The sequence below is a fragment of the Anomaloglossus baeobatrachus genome, chromosome 3 (genome assembly GCF_048569485.1).
Source record: "Anomaloglossus baeobatrachus isolate aAnoBae1 chromosome 3, aAnoBae1.hap1, whole genome shotgun sequence".
NCBI classification, from domain to species: domain Eukaryota; kingdom Metazoa; phylum Chordata; class Amphibia; order Anura; family Aromobatidae; genus Anomaloglossus; species Anomaloglossus baeobatrachus.
Genome location: NC_134355.1, coordinates 44,151,423 through 44,170,099, shown reverse-complemented (window position 1 = coordinate 44,170,099; position 18,677 = coordinate 44,151,423). Strand labels below are relative to the sequence as shown.

Genomic DNA, 18,677 nt, shown 5'->3' with positions numbered 1-18,677 from the left:
TCGATCTCCTAAGTCCCTCAAATGCTACACCGACACCAGGTCCCACAGCCATTACGGGCATAGCACTCCATCCTCGTCTGCTCCCGTCACAGTCACCGGAACCTGTGCTACTGCAATCGAGATAGCGCATCACCCCACCTCATTTTGAACCCCGGCACATACCGCGCCACCACCCCAATGTTGAGCGCCAAGCAACGCAACAATAGCTGCCTCAAATACCCCACTACTGGAGGTGATTTAGCCGACAGTGAATTGCTAGAATGCACCACCGCCATGTTATCACCATACATGCCAAGCTTCTTGCCTCCAAATTCGGGCCTCCACTCTAAAGCCACTAAGATGGGAAACAATTCCAGCAGCGCAAGATTCTTTACAAGCCCCTTTTTTCACTCAAAGCCGTGGCCATTTTCAACGCACCAATGTGTTTGAAAAATTGCCCCAAACCCGAGGCCCCCCCGCGTCCGTAAAGAATTCCAGCTGTTTATTTGACAATGCCATTGCCCATCCATAACATCTTTCCATTGTATTGGTCAAGAAATGCATCCCACACCAGCAGATCTCCTTTCATCCCTTCGTCACTCTGACAAAATGATCCGAAGCTGTCACCCTTGTAGCTGCGCTTGCCAATCGCCTATTAACTATTTGCCCCATCGGCATAATGCGACAAGCAAAATTCAATTTATTACGCACTGACTGCAAATGTCGCAACCGCACCTTCCCAGCCTAAGACAAAACTGCACTGACGCCTTCAAATCACGCAGCTTGCCCCACCGGCAATCGGCGTTCCATAGCCACCGTATCAATTCCGTTGCCCGAAAAACCCTGAGCCGTCCCTGGCCCTTCCGCTTTTTCTTTGCAAACGGAATACCTAGGCTTCCTGCTAACCGCTGTAACGTAAATATCAACAAAGGAACAAACTAAGGAGCCCACCGGGCCAACGTAACGAAATCAACCAAATAGTGAATCACCGCATGGACTACTGCCACTTCCCTGAATACCACTTCCACAAAAGAACTAAACGCTGCAAAATAAACACATGAACTGGAACAACCCCGTGGGCAGGCACCGATCCACATAGTATTCACCATCCCACATGCACCCTGAAAGCTGAAAATTCTCCGGATGCCGGAATTAACCAAAATTGCTTCCCCATCCGCCTCGGCCATCAGGGCCCCCCCTGCCGGGCTTCCCGCAGTGACTCCCATGCCGTGTCAAATGAGACATGCAGACCACAGACAACTCAGGTGAAAAAAACCCATCGTTCACTGACAAGTCTGCCGGATAGGATAATGATGAATGAGCCAAAAGGTGTTCGGCTCCTTCCTGGGCACCACCCCAAGTGGCGAAATCCTCAAGCTGTAGAATGGCGGGTCCTTGAACAGGCCCGCCATCATCCACAACTCCACCCCCTTCTGCAGCTTTTCCCCCTACCACCTCCAGATGTTTTTTAGCGGACCTCAAATTACCGAAACACCGGCGCCTCGGATTCAAACGGAATCCGGAAACCCTCCCTAAAACCTGTCGCCAACCGCTCCACCGCCCGAACATACGGATATCTATTTAAATAGGGGCGCATCGCCTCTACCCTCACTGGCGGCCTCCCTTTCCAGACCCCTCCCCCAACTCTCCTTAACCTTGGTCGAAACACCTGGCCAAAGAGCGGGAGCCTCCACAACCGGAACACTCGTATTGTAACCGACACGACGCCCCCAAACTCACTTACCCCTCATTAAATTGCCAGCCTGGCCCTTTTTCTGACCAGCCGGGGACTCGCCGCTCGCCCCCCGGGCTCCCGGCACCCCCTCGAAAGGGCTGGGCCGAGGCCGTCATTAACCGCATCCACAAAGAAATATCTTTGTGGTCCCACCGGATGCCAGGCCGCAGAGCCTTCCGCTGCCGGAACTGCGCATCATATCAAAGCCAGCCTAAACCCCCATACCCTCAGTTAGCCTCGCCGTTCGAGTCCATGTAACCGGCAAAGGGGGGAGGGGGGGTGGACGCTCCGGCTCCTTTTCCCCAATCACCCCGGCTAGGGCCACAAAGGACTGTAGCCAGTTAGTAAAAGTGAGCAACCTATACTTCCTTTTCTCCTCCTCCTCCTTTTCCTTCTTGGAGTCACTCGCTTCCTTCGTCCACGTTAAACTTTTCCAAGGGGAGCAGGGAAAAATTTTTCACATACTCCCCTTTTCGTATCTTCTCCCTTACCTCCTTTTTTTTTTTTTTTTTTTTTTAATGTACCCCCAACGGACTTTCAACACCCACGTATACTGCTACTGCACTCCGTGCCCTATCGCCCAAACGCGCAACCTCGTCCTTCTTTCCTTTTGTCTTTCCCATGTCCTTGCTAACCACCGGCTCAGCCGCCACGCCGTCCGCCTGACCCGCAACAACCGCCAGCCGAAGCCCCCCGTCGGACCCAGGCCCACTCTGACCTCACCGTTCCGCCAACAACCCCTGCAATACCCCCCAACAGCTAAGCCCAAAAATTCCGCCCCGGGTAACACCGACTGACTGACCGCCCCCAGCATGCTACCCCCCGCAGAGGAACCCCCATCCCCGCTACCCACAACATTAAACAATAGTGGTCGTCCTCTTACCGAGCTGCCTCTGAACCGAGCAGCCGTAACACGAACGTCCTGCTGCCGCTCCATCCGTTCAGCCGCCTCCTCCAATCCTTCTTCCTCGCCGGCTTCAGAGACGCTGCTGAATTCCTCAGGGGGGACCAGCGAGGGGACAGCCTGCCTCCAGCGGCCGTCAACCCCCACGGTCACCTCACCCTGCTCCTCCGGGCGTCTCCCGCTGGGCCTCTGTCTTTTTGCTACGCGGCATCCTGCCGCCGTTCTTCTTTTCTGCCTCCACTCCTGCCTGCTGCACCATCCCCCCTTCAGGCATTTGTATGGGTCTCCCTCCCTGCCGACTGCAGGGAGGCCGTGCCGCTCCGACGTACGCAGGGAACTCCCCCCAGCCTGATCCTTGCTGGGGGGGACCGTTATTACTGACCGGAGCATCCGGCCCTGTGGACTGCAGGGCCCTGCTCCCGGTCCTCTCCGGCTGCCGCTCTGATCCGCGCCGCCCCGCACGCACCGATCGCTGCCCTGCCGCCTGCAGGAGCTCTCCGCTCCCCCTCCACAACGCTGGGCACCACCCCCAGCCAGCTCCTCACTGGGGGCTGCCGTCGCTCCGGTCCGGGGCCGTGCAGGCCGCAAACCGGAAGTAGGCCTTGCCGAAGCTCCGCCCACTTCCGGCCTACGGGATCTCCGGCGAGGATTCCTCCCGGCGGCTGGTGACTCTCCAGACAGGTGAGGAGAGCTCCGCTGCCCCGGAGGGTCCCCGAGGGGGGGGCTCCCAGATCTATTCCTCCTCCCCCCGCCAGGGGAGTAGCGCTCGGGTGGTCGCGCCCGCCGAGCGCGCAGTGCCGGCCTGGGAGCAGAAGCAGCAGGCCTAACCGCTCCAGCCCCCAGACCGCCGCCAGCTGCTCCTGCAGCGTGTCCACTTCGCTGACTTCAGAGGCCCCACCAGCAGTGCAGCCAGGGCCGCCATCTTGCAGGTCAGCGAGGCAGCAGCACAGGTGGGACACATTGATTGTAGGACAAAGAGGCAGTGACCTATGCACATCCCCCTTTATACCCCCTGCAACACCCCACCCCTTCCAGTCTATCCCCCAATCCCCTTTGCCATTTCTCCCACCAATCCAAAAGCCCCATATACAACCTTCTAGCCATATACCTTAACCCTTTCCTACCCTGAACCCTCCCGATCGTCATGGGGCCTATTCACCCCTATGGGGTTCACTGCCCATCTGAAATATAGTCATATTGTATTCTGGAACATCAACATAACTCTCCAAACCATGTGTTTATATTATATATGTGTAAACATATATATATATATATATATATATACACACACACACACAGACACACACACACACACACACACAGACACACACACACACACATACACACACACAGACACACACACAGACACACACACGGTATAGAGAGTTTGGAGAACTATTACAACATAGTCACATGATGTGATGTTACAAAGGTCCTTAAGCAGTCCTATCGTCAGGATATAAACGCTGGGGCTCTGTGAAATTGCCCAGTATGATTTCCCTTCTCCCTAATGCCAGCTTTTCTCATGTTCAGTTCTGTTAAGCTCCTGCAATCAAGAGACCTTTGGTCACATGACTGAAGCCACCAAAGGTCCTCAAACAATCTTAACCTCAGGATACAACTGTTGGGGTCCCAAAGAGAGGGGGGCCCTAAGATATTGTGTGTCACGTCCCCACCAGAGTCTGCTCCTGTGACTTCTGCTTTGATCACCAGGCGGCACCATGTTTCCGCTGTGGATAGTGCTGGTGATGGGAGAGGAGTTGGTGCTATTGGCTCTGGTGGGTGCAGGTTCCGATCATCCACTTAGCTGGGTTTCCCTGGGACCTGCAGTACCACTGGCTGACTGTAGGTGGCGTGTGTCTTCCAGCTGAAGTTTCCACCATTCAGCTACAGTCAATGGGAAGACACCGCACCCTTCTAATTCAGCCTCTTGTCTGCTGGTCACAGCTATAGATAGTTCTGAATTCCTACTTCCTTGGTCCCGTTCCGTTTCGTGATTCCTGTGTTTTGACCAATGCCTGTTCGCTAACTACTCTTCTGCCTACCGTTTTTGTACCTCACTACCCGATCCGGATTTGACCTCTACTTTGTTTTCTGATTACGTCCTTGCCTGCCGATTCTGTCCCTGTTCTGCATCTCCTGGTTTGACCCTGCCTCACTACTACTCTCATTGATCTCCGGGGCCTGTGTAATTCCAAATCCCTGTATAGGGGTTAAAGGGTTTCCGGGTTCTTGGGGTCCTGCTTTGTGAGCGGCTTTCCTATAGCCTGTCCATTATAGCCAGTCTGAGTCTGTGGTTCCAGGCTGCCTTCACTGTGCAATTTGACTTCCCCTAACGTCAGCCCTGACTGTAACTAGAGCTTATTTTTGGAGTAGGGCTTATATTTCAAGCATATGCCAAAAATCCTGTAAAATCATAAGGGCTTATTTTTGGGGTAAGTCTCTTTTGTGGAAAACAAGGTATCAGAAGAGAGAGTATGACTGCTGTATCTGACTACACAGGACTTGTCTGTAGTCTGTTACTATGGATACATATAGGTTTACATAATACCTGTAGATGAAAAGACAAAATCTTTATTTTAAGACTATTTAGAGTCTAGGATGCTAAAAAAAAATGGTTTTCCTGTCATTATGCAATAGTTGCTAATATTGTATGTTCTCCCTACTGTATACACAGCATTTGTATGTGTACATGGGTGGGTCAGGAGGAATAACTGTCTGCAGCGCACGTGACTGCTGCATCCCATAACTGGGCTCAGTGGCTTTGTCAATGAAGATGGTATATTTTTGGCATCATTGTAAAGCATTAGTACTTTGGTGTGAAAGTGTTAATTGGTTAACATATGGCACTAATATTTGAGCACTGTATGGGGATTATACTTTGCGATATACAGAATGGCTGTTTGCACACTTCATGACCCTACGCCATATGCGAGGTGACAACAGATATCATTGCACCCAGCACCATCCAATCTACGGCTGGCCATGTCAATTGAAATTGATTGCTGTCCGGCAGTAAGTCCCATAGATGAGATCCTATATAAATACATCTTTAATATAGTTTTAAAGTGTGAGGGTTAAAGTACAAAAAGGAAATCCCCCTTTGACATCAGAGAGTGGTTGAGTTCACGGTGGCGCAACTTGCCATAAACAGTCAAATTTGAACCTGCGCCACACGAGCTGGAATAATGGTCCCTCTGTATATTCTCCGATACCCCAGGGCTTCCTGGCAGTGGGCTAGATAGCTGTGGTTTGCCAAGGACACATATTTTACTGGGCACAATTATTTATTACTAGCCCCAAAATGTCCTTATGGGAAATCACCATTGTGTCTCAGGCTTGTTTAGCCTGTTCCGATATGCAGTTTCCTAATCCATTCTACATTGTTATATTTACTTGTCTGAACATACTAACAGTATTGTTACATTGTAGTGTATTGCTTATTGCCACTTAATCCTCCTGTGTATATTTTCTATGATGGACGGGATGGTTGTGGATGATCCACCTGTCCCCCCGCTACTCCCCGACCTCTCGTCTCTGCCAATCCCTTCACTGGCTTTCCATTGCCCTAGAACTCCAGTTCAAAACCCTAACCATGACCTACAAAGCCATCCACAACCTGTCTCCTCCTTACATATGTAACCTAGTCTCCCGGTACTTACCTGCACGTAACCTTCGATCCTCACAAGATCTCCTTCTCTGCTCCCCTCATCTCCTCTTCCCACCATCGCATCCAAGATTTCTCCAGTGCCTCCCCCATACTCTGCAATGCTCTGCCACAACACATCAGATTCTCGCCTACCTTGACAAGCTTCAAAAGGAACCTGAAGACCCACGTCTTCCGACAAGCCTACAACCTGCCGTAACCCTCAGTCTGATACAGCACCGCATGACTAGCTCTACTCTCACCTACTGTATCCTCATCTATCCCTTGTAGACTGTGAGCCCTTGCGGGCAGGGACCTCTATCCTCCTGTACCTGTCTGTGTCTTGTATTGGTTATGATTATTGTACTTGTCCCTATTATGTACATCCCTTTCACATGTAAAGCGCCATGGAATTGATGGCGCTATAATAATAAATAATAATAATAATGATGGTGTTCAGCTTTAAATAATATGTAGGCTGTAGCAGCCCTTGCTGAGAAGAAGGAAGAAGGACTGATGACGTGTCAGTCCAATTAGTTTATTCAAAAAGGGAGGCATCAAGCTTGTTGGTTACAGTCTTACATGAGGCAACGAGCTTGATGGTTATCACAATCTCACATAAGGATTTTTCTGATGATTGCAGCAATTTACTGACTCATCTTTGCTCTTTTGGCAGACTCCTTTGTTGCTTCTTTTTGTGGTTCACACTTTCTCAATCCCTCCCTCTTTCTCAATGATGATCCTCTCATGGTTTATTGGTCTCTTCTGTTTGATGCAAGCTACACTAGTAGGCAGCTCAGTCTGGAGATTTCTACACTAGCCTTGAAGTTTCTAGTACTACTCACCCCCACTTACTAGTTAACTATTGTTCAAACATTTTTTGTGCAGCAGCACAGTTCTCTTCCTCCTGCCAGTCTGTGTGCATCGGAACCTTAGTGGGGGAATGTTGGAAAAGCTGAAAAGCAAAAATTGCAATAGGGTCTTATCCGATGATAAAGGACAATAAGGTGCAGGGAATTGTTCACCTGGTTAAGTTCTGTAGCACACAAGAAGGATAAGGAAAAAGCTTTTCGCATGTGGTTGTATCCTGATGAAGAAATCTAAGAAATCTAAAGACTTTGAAACACGCAAATGATATGGTTTTATTAAAGGGAATGTATCGTCAGAAAAAAAAATCAATAACTGAAAAAATGTAAAGTAATAATGTTTTAATGTTTTGTTTAAATATTATTATTTTTTTTTAATTGAGCAAAATATTACAAAAATAAATAAAAAGTTTGATATTTTCCACTGTTTCCACTGTTAAACACTAGGGAGAGTAGCTTCTGAAATCCTACAGAAATCCCACTGTATAAAAAGCTCACATTACAGCTGCAGTAAAGTGGGTGGAGTCTGCTCTCCTGTGTGTGATGGCACGCCTCCCCCCTCCTAATCTGAGTGTTTACAACAGATAACAGAGAATGACATGTAGGGACATAGTGCAGAGCCATTTTGTTGGTGACCAGAAATGTCTAAAGTGTCACCAAGAACAGCAGGAGTATCACCCAGGATAGGATTAGATACACAGCTCAGCAGACAGTATCACACATGATAGGATTAGATACACAGCCATGCAGACAGTATCACAAGATAGGATTAGATACACAGCCGTGCAGACAGTATCACACAGGAGAGGATTAGATACACAGCCGTGCAGACAGTATCACACAGGAGAGGATTAGATACACAGTCGTGCAGACAGTATCACATGATAGGATTAGATACACAGCCGTGCAGACAGTATCACACGATAGGATTAGATACACAGCCGTGCAGACCGTATCACACAGGATATGATTAGATACACAGCCGTGCAGACAGTATCACATGATAGGATTAGATACACAGCCGTGCAGACCGTATCACACAGGAGAGGATTAGATAGACAGCCGTGCAGACAGTTTCACACAGGAGAGGATTAGATACACTACCCTGCAGACAGTATCACCGGTACACACACAGGCCGACAGGTGACAAGCAGAAGGGGGGGGGTTGAACGGGGGGTGTTTTTGGAGACAGTAGCAGGGGCGGTACTCACATGTAGTGGCACACAAACACACACACACAGTAGCGGCGGGGTAGAGCGGAGGGAGGGGTGTCATTAGAGATGGTAACTTTCGGCGGCAGTAACGGGGGCAGAGCGGGGGCTGGGGAGAGCGGAGGGAAGGAGGGAGTGTCATTGGAGACGGTAACGGCGGGGGGAGGGGGTGGCGGTAGCAGTAGCGGGGGCTGGGTAGAGCAGAGGGAGGGGGTGTCATCGGAGCTGGTAACGGGGGGAGGGGAGGGGAGGCGGCCCATACTCACACATCCCGGCGGGTGACAGGTGTAAAGTGGAGCAAACAGCATGGCTGTGAGCTCCACAATGATGGCGCTGATCTCCTCCCTCTGCTGTGATCTGGACAGCCCAGGGGGCGCGTCCAGGTCACAGAAGACGCCCACTGTAACGTTACTGAAGGGGTCGGATCACGACCACTGTTCTCTATGCACAGGGGCTGTCGTTACACACACAGCAAACCCATGGCAGCCCCCAGTGCCTCCAGCAAAATTAGAATTAAATAAAAACTAAATAAGCAGTGATTTTCATTTTGTATTAAAAATACTTGATTTCATAATCACTATTTTTAATACAAAATAAAAAACCGCGATACATTCCCTTTAAGTCTACTTTGTATCCTCGACGATTCTTTCAGATCTCCATCACCAGTGCAGATGACCCATGTACTGTTTCTGGTTTTTTAACTCATGGGACTGCAGCAGCTGACAATTTTAAGCTCAGCAATGTCGTTGATACATTGTTGTGCATGCGTCCATTATGTTGGCAATTTCAGTGCTTTGTTAGGAGGATTCTATGATGGAAACCACTTGACAGTTTCCGAACCCTGAAGCGGTTAAAAGAAGCGATGCAAGATGAAACTTGCACAGCCGTGTCGTTGTGACATTGCTGTGCTCTATATTCATTGCTTGCAGCGATTTTGCTGCACTTTCCAGGTGGTTTCCTGGCAGAATCCGCCTGAAGAAGACGACGTGTGCACATACCCTCATTCTACTTTTCAGGGAAAATTAATTTTTCTGTTTATACAAGTATTTTTTTGAGCTTTTCCCCCCTGGACTTAGATATTTGTGATCTACCCAAACATTTGGCATTTCCCACTAATCTGCTGTAAGCAAGATCTATGGTGGCCCGATATACACAGTGTACAGAACCCGGGACACCACATTCAATTATCGGCTATTGTAGCTCATCTCCTACTGAATGAATTGGAGCTGAGCTACAGTAACCCAAGAACAACCATTACAAATAGGTTCTGGGTGTCGGACCACCACTGATCTGATATAGATGACCTATCCCAATGATCCTTATGCGGGCATCACACGAGACGATATATCGGGCGATATGTCGTCGGGGTCACGTCGGTAGTGACGCACATCCGGCATCATTTGATATATCGTAGCGTGTGACAGCTATGAACGAGCAGAAATACTCACCTTCTCGTTCATCGCTGACACGTCGCTCATTTTCTAAAAATCGCATGTCCTGTTGTACATCGTTTCCGGGGCAGCGCACATCGCTCCGTGTGACACCCCGGGAACGATGAACACAGCTTACCTGCGTCCCGCCGGCAATGCAGAAGGAAAGAGGTGGGCGGGATGTTTACGTCCCGCTCATCTCCGCCCCTCCGCTTCTATTGGTCGGCCGCTGTGTGGCGTCGCTGTGACGCCGAACGTCCCTCCCCCTTCAGGAAGTGGATGTTTGTCGCCCACAGCGACGTCGCTTATCAAGTAAGTACATGTGATGGGGGTTTAACGACTTTGAGCTCCACAGGCAACTAATTGCCCGTGACGCACAAACGACAGGGGCGTGTACGATCGCTCGTGCAATCGCATGATAGATCGTATCGTGTGACGCCCGCATTAGGGGTACTTTACACGTTGCGTCATCGCTAGCATCGGCTAGCGATGTCGAGCGCGATAGTACCCGCCCCCGTCGCACATGCGATATGTGGTGATTGCTACCGTAGCGAACATTATTGCTACGGCAGCTTCACACGCACTTACCTGCTCGGCGACGTTGCTGTGACCGCCGAACTATCCCTCCTTTAAGGGGGAGGTGCGTTCGGCGTCACCGCGACGTCACTAATCAGCCGGCCAATAGAAGCGGAGGGGCGGAGATGAGCGGTACATAACATCCCGCCCACCTTCTCCCGTCCGCATTGCCATCGGGACGCAGGTAAGGAGATGTTTATCGCTCCTGCGGGTTTACACACAGCGATGTGTGGAGCTGCAGGAGCGACACACAACATCGTACCTGCGGTCGACCCGACATTATGAAAATGACCGACGTGACACAGATCACCAATTTTCGACGCTTTTGCGATCGTTTATCAGCGCATCTAGGATTTACACGTTGCGATGTCGTTACCAGCGCCGGATGTGCGTCACTAACGACGTGACCCCGACGATATTTCGGAAGTGATGCCGCAACATGTAAAGCCCCCCTTAGTCTTGGACAACCAATAAAATCCTTTTTCGAGATGGGTTTTTCACAAACATTATGGCACCAGATAGGCAAAAATTAAAGCGGTTATTCACATCTTGTTACGTTATCACATATCCACTGCTGGAACTAATAAGGAGCCAATTAATTGAGGCCATGAAGAGCCCCATTTCAATGGAATGATGACCACACGTTAAGCTCCATTAATTGTCTTAAAGGGACTCTGTCATCAGGTTTTTGCTGCCCCATCTCAGAACAGCATAGCGTAGAGACAGAGACCCTGATTCCAGTGATGTGTCACTTACTGAGCTGTTTGCTGTCATTTTGATAAAATCAATGTTTCCTCTGCTGCAGATCTATCAGTTATACAGAGCTCATGAATATGCTGGACTACCTGCAATACGCCAAGTAGTCCTCTAATGATAATCTCCTGCTGATTAAACTGTGATTTTATCAAAACTACACTAAGCAGCCCAGTAAGTGACACATCGCTGGAATCAGGATCTCTGTCCCTACATTATGCTGCTCTCAGATTAGGTGGCAAAAACCTGGTGACAGATTCCCTTTAAGAATTGGTGTATACGCAAGCAAACACACAAGAAATGGCACCACCGGAGCAGTAGTTTGTTGTTTTTTTCATTTCATACATAGGACAAAAGAATATTTAAAAGTGGAAATTATGACAAATGTAAATCACTATGAGATCCCTCTAATGACCGTATTTTCTCTCATCCAGGAAAATAGGTGCAATTGTGCTTATGGGACTCTGGATAGAGTATGATCCGATTTTCTCAGAGGTGGAGAAGATCGAAATATTATATTGCACCAATTTTATTTTATATATCTCTCTCAGTGGTTAGCACTGTAGTCTTGCAGCGCTGGGGTCCTGGGTTCTAGTCCCTCTAAGGACAACATCTGAAAGAAGTTTGTATGTTCTCCCCGTGTTTGTGTGGGTTTCCTCAAGGTTCTCCGGTTCCCTCCCACACTCCAAAAACATACAGTTAGGGACCTTAGATTGTGAGCCCCAATGGGGACAGTGTTCCTGATGTATGTAAAGTGCTGTGGAATTAATAGCGCTATATAAGTGAATAAATATTATTATTATTATAATATACATAGCAATATAAATACAAAATGGATATATGTGTGTGTGTGTGTGTATATATATATATATATATATATATATATATTTATTTATATATATATATATATATATATATATATATAAACACACACACATTATAGACACACACACATATATATATATTTATACACACACACACACATTATACATATATATATATGTATAATGTGTGTGTGTGTGTGTGTATATATATATATATATATATATATATATATATATATATACACACACACATGTATATATAATGTGTGTGTGTGTGTGTATATATATATATATATATATATATTACACTCTATATACACACGCACACACACACACATTATATATACATGTGTGTGTATATATATATATATATATATATGTATATATATATATATATATATATATATATATATACATACATATACACACACACACACACAGTATATCCAATTTGTCATGGAAAATTGAACTCCACTCCTGCGTCATCCGAGTGTGGTCCAATATTTTCCATGTGCCCATTGACTTGCATGGCAGAGTGCGATCCGATTTACGGATGCACATCGATCATGCTGCAATATTTTTCCTTGAATAGACTCAATCCGACCCTTAAGAAGTGTATGAAGATTAAAGTTTCTTCATCCCCAATTAAATCTCAGAAACACAATGAGCCTGAATAACACAGAACTGCGAGACTGCCCTATTTCCACCCAGAATTAGCCCGATCCGCAGTCACCGACCCCCTATATAAGGTTCTTACAATTCCTTACCTTGCCTTTATTGCAATCAAACAATTTGAAAATTCCATAAATTCGAAAGTTCTATAAATAAAATGACAATATTGTAAATCAATCAGATGTCACTTACTTTGTATGTTCAGGAGGAGGATGATGATGAAGGGAGGGAGGTTTCTTCCTCCAGGGTGAGGGTTGGTGATGAAAGTCCTGGCACCCTGGCTGGAGTCAGGGCACAGCGCAGAACGTGCAGTGATCCTCAGATTGGCGCACACATGATGCTTCTGGGGGCGAGATACAAGCTGCTCAGATTATGAAGCAGCATCTCCAGACTGTGCCAAGGTGTTGGGGACCTTAAAGTCAGACAGTGTAAGCCGGGCTCTGGGAGGGACCTCTGCTGGTTTAGTAGGATTTAGCTGGAGTGTGAGGAGCAGCTGGCAGCAGTCAGAGGATGGTGGAGGATAGTGGGCAGGGAGAAGGATGACTGGGGCAGTCACAGGCAGAGCAGAGCTGCAGCCATAGAAAACTGACCAACAAGTATACTTTATTCCAAAAATTTAATCTTGTGGTTCAGATGCTTCTCTATAGGCTGTGTGCACACAGTGCGTTTTTATAGCTTTTTTTTTTCATGCAAATCCTTATGCCAGCAAAGTCATTGAGAATCCTAAAATTTTGAGCGCATGTTGCATTTTTTTCCTTGCAGATTTGGTGCAAAAATAAATCTGCAGCGTCAATTCTTTCAGTGTTTTTCCACCCTAGAATGCATAAAAAAACGCATGAAAAAAGCAGCAAAAACATGCATTTTTTTTCTTTTATGCCAAAAGATGTAGGTTTGGTGCAGAATTTTCTGCAACCAAATACTGAGCGTGTGCACATAGCCTAATGCTATGTGCCCACGGGATAATGTACCCAAGGATTTTGCTGTGAAAAACCTGCGGATTTATCTGGATTTTCCAGATAAATCCGCAGGTTTTAGCAAGTACAGACACCCCCCATGTTACCCTATGGGATTTGGGGAGTGCTTTGTCCATGCTGCAGTGTATGCGGCTGCAAAAAATGCTGCGGATGTCCCACAGCCACACGTAACTGCATGTCAATTATTCCTGCGGAAATACCTGCGGAAATCCCGACCCTCCACTATGGAGATAGAGGCCGGGACATCCGCAGGTATTTCCGCACTTGTCCCGCAGGTTTACTGCAACAAAAATGCTCAAATTCCGCAGCAATGGATAGCTGCGGATTCCGGGGAGCAGCTGCGGACAAACCTGCAGAAAAATCCACGGGTACATTGTCTCGTAGACACATAGCCTGATAGTGTACATCCTAAGCGTATGTGCGCACTAAAAAGTGGCTTTTTCTTAAGAAAAATCCGGACCCTCTTAAAGAATCCCACACCCGCGGTAAGATACCGCACCAAAACCACAGCGAAATCCGCATGCAGTTTTACCGCGGTTTGCCGCAGATTTACCACGGATTTTCCGCAGGTTAGTCCCTGTGGATTTTTACCATTATCTATGGCAAAAACCGTAGGTACCTGCGGAAAAGAAGTGACCTGCTCATTAATTCCGCACCAGAAAATCCGCGGGTAAATCTGTGGGTAGAAAAAAAACACAGTGTGCGCACAGGATTTTTTAAAACCCATAGGATTTGCTCGGGAATGACTGCAGCAATCTAAAGGGGGTGTTACAAGCAGCGATATTGCTGGTGAAAGCACCCGCCCCCGTCGGTTGTGCGTCACGGGCAAATCGCTGCCTGTGACGCACAATATCGTTAGGAGCCGTCACATGGGACTTACCTGCCTAGCGACGCCGCTGTGGTGGGCAAACTGCCTCCTTTCTAAGGGGGAGGTTCATGCAGCGTCACAGCGGCTTCACTAAGCGGCCGCCCAATAGAAGCAGAGGGGCGGAGATGAGCGGGACGTAACATCCTGCCCACCTCCTTCCTTTTGCATTTCCGGCGGCCACAGGTAAGCTGTTGTTTGTCGCTCACGAGGTGTCACACGTAGCGATGTGTGCTGCCTCGGGAACGACAAACAACCTGCGTGCTCAACAATCAACGATTTTTGGAAAAGGAACGACGTGTCAACGATCAACGATAAGGTGAGTATTTTCCATCGTTAACAGTCGCTCCTTGCTGTCACAAGCAACAACGTCGCTAGCGATGCCGGATGTGCGCCACGGAATACGTGACCTCGGCAATATATCGTGAGATACGTCGTTGCGTGTAATGGGGCCTTTAGACACATTTTCTGCAGCAATTTCGCGGCAAATCCACTGCAAAATCCGCGGTAAATCCGCAGCATGCGCACAGGGCCTAAAGGCCCTGTCACACACAGAGATAAATCTGTGGCAGATCTGTGGCAGATCTGTGGCAGATCTGTGGCAGATCTGTGGCAGATCTGTAGTAGATCTGTAGTAGATCTGTGGTTGCAGTGAAATTGTGGACAATCAGTGCCAGGTTTGTGGCTGTGTACAAATGGAACACTATGTCCATGATTTCACTGCAACCACAGATCTGCCAAAGATCTATCTCTGTGTGTGACGGGGCCTTTAAGCTGGAATCACACTTGCGAATGCAAAATCGGTTCGATTCTCATGCTAGAAAGTCGGACGATTTCTGTTCACATTTCATCAGTGTGCAGTCAGTGTGCAATCAGTTTTTACCCTCAGCAGCTGCTATTCATGTACTGTTATGTACAGGAGCATTTACAGTGTTCTCTGCTACATGCGTGAAATCTATTGAGAAAAACACATGTCACTAGGATGGTGTGTGTGCCGTCCGTGTGACTTCCGTTTTTTTTCAAGCACCCATAGACTTTCATTGGAGTGACTCGTGCGAGAAACTCACCAAAACGCAGCAGATCGGAGCTGCCTCATTGATTAACATTGGTCTGAGTGCAATGCGAGATTTTCTCGCATTGCACTCATCCAAGTTAATCGCAAGTGTGAAGCCGACCTTTAGGCTGAAAAATTGCACAGATTTGATCCTTCTCACAGCGGAGGGTTTGCTACAATGTATACAGGGCAGTGATGTCTTCCAATTGCTCTTTGTGGTCACCCACATTGCATTTGGGGACAGGAGCTGCCTAAATATTGCATCACTATTCTGGGCCGTGACCCCACCATGAGATTTTGGTGGCCGAGTTTACACAGTATCTACATCTATGTGCGCACGCTGAGTAATTGGTGCAGAAATTTTCTGCATCAAATCTGCACCTTAAGCAAAAAATAACACACCCAAAAATACATGTGGTTTTCATAATGAAGTCAATGGGTGGAAGGGCTGAAAAATGCAGGAAAAAAATGACATGCTGCTTCTTCTTTCTGCACCAAATCTGCAAGGAAAGATGACGCAACGTGTGCACAGCATTTCAGAATTCTCATTGACTTTGCTGACATAAGGATAGATATGCAGATATGTAACAAAACTGCACCCAAAAAACTCCTCAGAAATGCCATGTATGCAAAGTGAAAGGAAGAGCCCGGACTGCTGACCCGAAGGGGCTTAAGGGAGGGCTACATGACTAGGAGGGATGCCAGGCCATAGGGTTAATAAGGGGTTAATGGAGAAAGTCAGTTTGGGCGCGAAATTTGGGGGTGGTGCTAAGGGGCAGTTAGGATCAGGGGTCAGTGTGATTGGTCAGGGGGTGGTGGCTATAGGGGGTCGTATATAGGGCAGGTCAGAGGGGGGTGGGCCATTCCTACCTGGACGTGACTGGAATCGTTGTGGCTGGATCCCGAAGATGGAGGACTTCATGGCACAGATGAAGAGGATGGCGGAGCAGCGTGGACAGCGTTGGATGGACGAGCAGCTCCTGCGATGGTCCGGCGTCGGCGAGGAAGAGGGGACCCCCCTGCCTCCGAAGCGGCAGCGAAGAACTCGGCCCCCGGAGCGCCTCAGCCCGGAGATGACGCCGAGGAGCCGGCAGCGGAGACGGAGCCCGAGTGGATGTGCGGCGGTGGATCCGGGAGCCGGGACGTCGCGAGGCCCCGGCCGGAAGTCGGGCCGCGGGCGCCAAGGCAACGGGGCGGTGAGCGACACGGCCGGCCTCCCCTCCTCTTCCGGGTCGCGGCGCACGGCAGTGACGCGCGCGTCGCGGCCGCGTGACCCGGCGCGGTCACCTGACCCGGCGCGGTCACCTGACCCGGCGCGGTCACGGGGCCCGCTGCGCTCGCGTGACCCGGCGTCCCCCTGTGCTCCGGCGGCCTCACCTGACCGAGCGCGCTCACCTGACCCGCCGCGGTCACGTGGGGCGGCGCGGTCACGTGGGGCGGCGCGGTCACGTGGGGCGGCGCGATCACGTGGGGCAGCGCGGTCACGTGGGGCGGCGATGTCACCTGACCGGGCGCTGTCACCTGACCGTGCGCGGTCATGTGACCCCGCGTACTCACCCGTCCCGCCGCGTCCTCGCGATCCGGCAGGCTCGCCTGACCCGGTGCGGTCACCTGACCCGCCGCGGTCACGTGGGCCGGCGCGGTCGCGTGGGTCGGCGGGGTCGCGTGGGTCGGCGGGGTCGTATGAGCCAGCGGGGTCATGGGGGCCAGCTGGGTTGCGTGGGCCAGCGGGATCGCGGGGCGCAGATGAGGCCACAGTGGCGGCGGCGGCAAGGTCTAGGAGCAGAGCGGGGCCCATGCAGGAGCATGGGGTCCCAGTGGCGGCGGGGGAGTCCGTACGGAGACGGCCCGGATCAGCGGGGCCCGGCCTGGGATCGCAGCGGAGGGACAACGATGGGACGGCGTCGGGATCAGCTGGAGCACGCGGGGATGCCGGACGGCATGCCCCAGGCGGCGTTTATGTGGCGGAGCCAGCGTCTGGATCGTCGCGGAGGATGGATGGTGCTGCGGGCGGACGGGGCCTAAGGTCGAGTCTGCCGGACGGCGGGCTCCCTGGGCCTGGGTCCAGTGAGGACGAGGAGGCAACCCTGGAGGAGGACGTCGCGGAGGACGGCAACGGGGACCAGATCGTGGAGGTCGGCGAGGCGGCTGGAGTGCGACGCGGAGAACATGTGACGGCTGTTTCGGGATCTTCTCGGAGTCAGCCTGGTAAGACCACGGTTTCTTCTATTTCTCGTGCACCTGGTTTGGCTATGGATGGTGTGTCTGGTGATACGGATGGCGTGCAGGGCGTGAATGTGGTTGGTGGTACGGGTGGTTTACTTGGTGGCCCGAGTGGCGGGCGGGTCGTGAATGTGGTGACGGGTGACGGCAGTGTGGCATCCGAGTTGTTGAGGTTGGTTAGGGGTTTGTTTGCCCCTGTGGGGGGCCCTAGCTTGGTGTGGCAGGGAGCGATGGGGCAGGAGGTTGCGACTCCTGCGGTTGGAGGGGTTGCTAGTGGCAATGCGGTTGGTGAGCCGGTGGTGGCGGCTCCCGCGGCCCCAGCTGCGGCTCCCGCTGCCGCAGCTGCGGCTGCAGTGGACATTGTTCGATTGGATGACAAGGCGAGAGGGGAAGTGTATGTTTGCTTTGATGGCCCGTTGGGGGCGCATCTGAAGCAGGAGACCAGGGAAAAAATATGGAAGGATGAATATGTTGAAATATTCTCATTGCTTCCGTTGGAAAAGTTTAATCTGGATCGGGTTAAACCGGATGAGAGCAAAAAGGACGAGGAAGAACGGCGGCGTTATCGCCTTATTCCCCGCACTTTTCAGAACTGGTTGCAGGCCTTTGTGATACTGGCCGGTGTGGTGGGGGAAAAGGCTCCGGATAACTGTACAGCGCTTTTCTGTTATCTGGATTCTATCTGTGAGGCGTATAGGACCTATGGGGGGACTGCTTGGCTAAGATATGACGAGCAGTTTCGCCAGAGGAAGGCGGTCAGACCCAGTTTACGGTGGGACCACAAAGAAATTAGTCTATGGATGCGGCTGATGGCTGCGCCGAAGTCGGCATCACAGTCCTTTCCAGGGGGCACCGGCGGGGGATCATTTGGCACCTCGTCGGGGCCCAAAAAGGGCGTTTGCTGGCAGTTTAATGAGAAGGAATGCCGGTTTGGGTCTTCCTGCCGATTCAAGCACGAGTGTTCG

General features: G+C 50.1%; 1 protein-coding gene across 1 annotated transcript in view; it reads right to left on the bottom strand.

Moving 5' to 3' along the window:
• Nucleotides 1-13,029, bottom strand: part of RD3 (RD3 regulator of GUCY2D) — a 59,187-nt gene extending 46,158 nt beyond the window's left edge. Inside the window, exon 1 of the mRNA XM_075337995.1 lies at nucleotides 12,789-13,029. The gene's annotated coding sequence lies outside the window, so the exon portion shown is untranslated. The remainder of the gene's footprint in view (nucleotides 1-12,788) is intronic.
• Nucleotides 13,030-18,677: the final 5,648 nt, after the last annotated feature.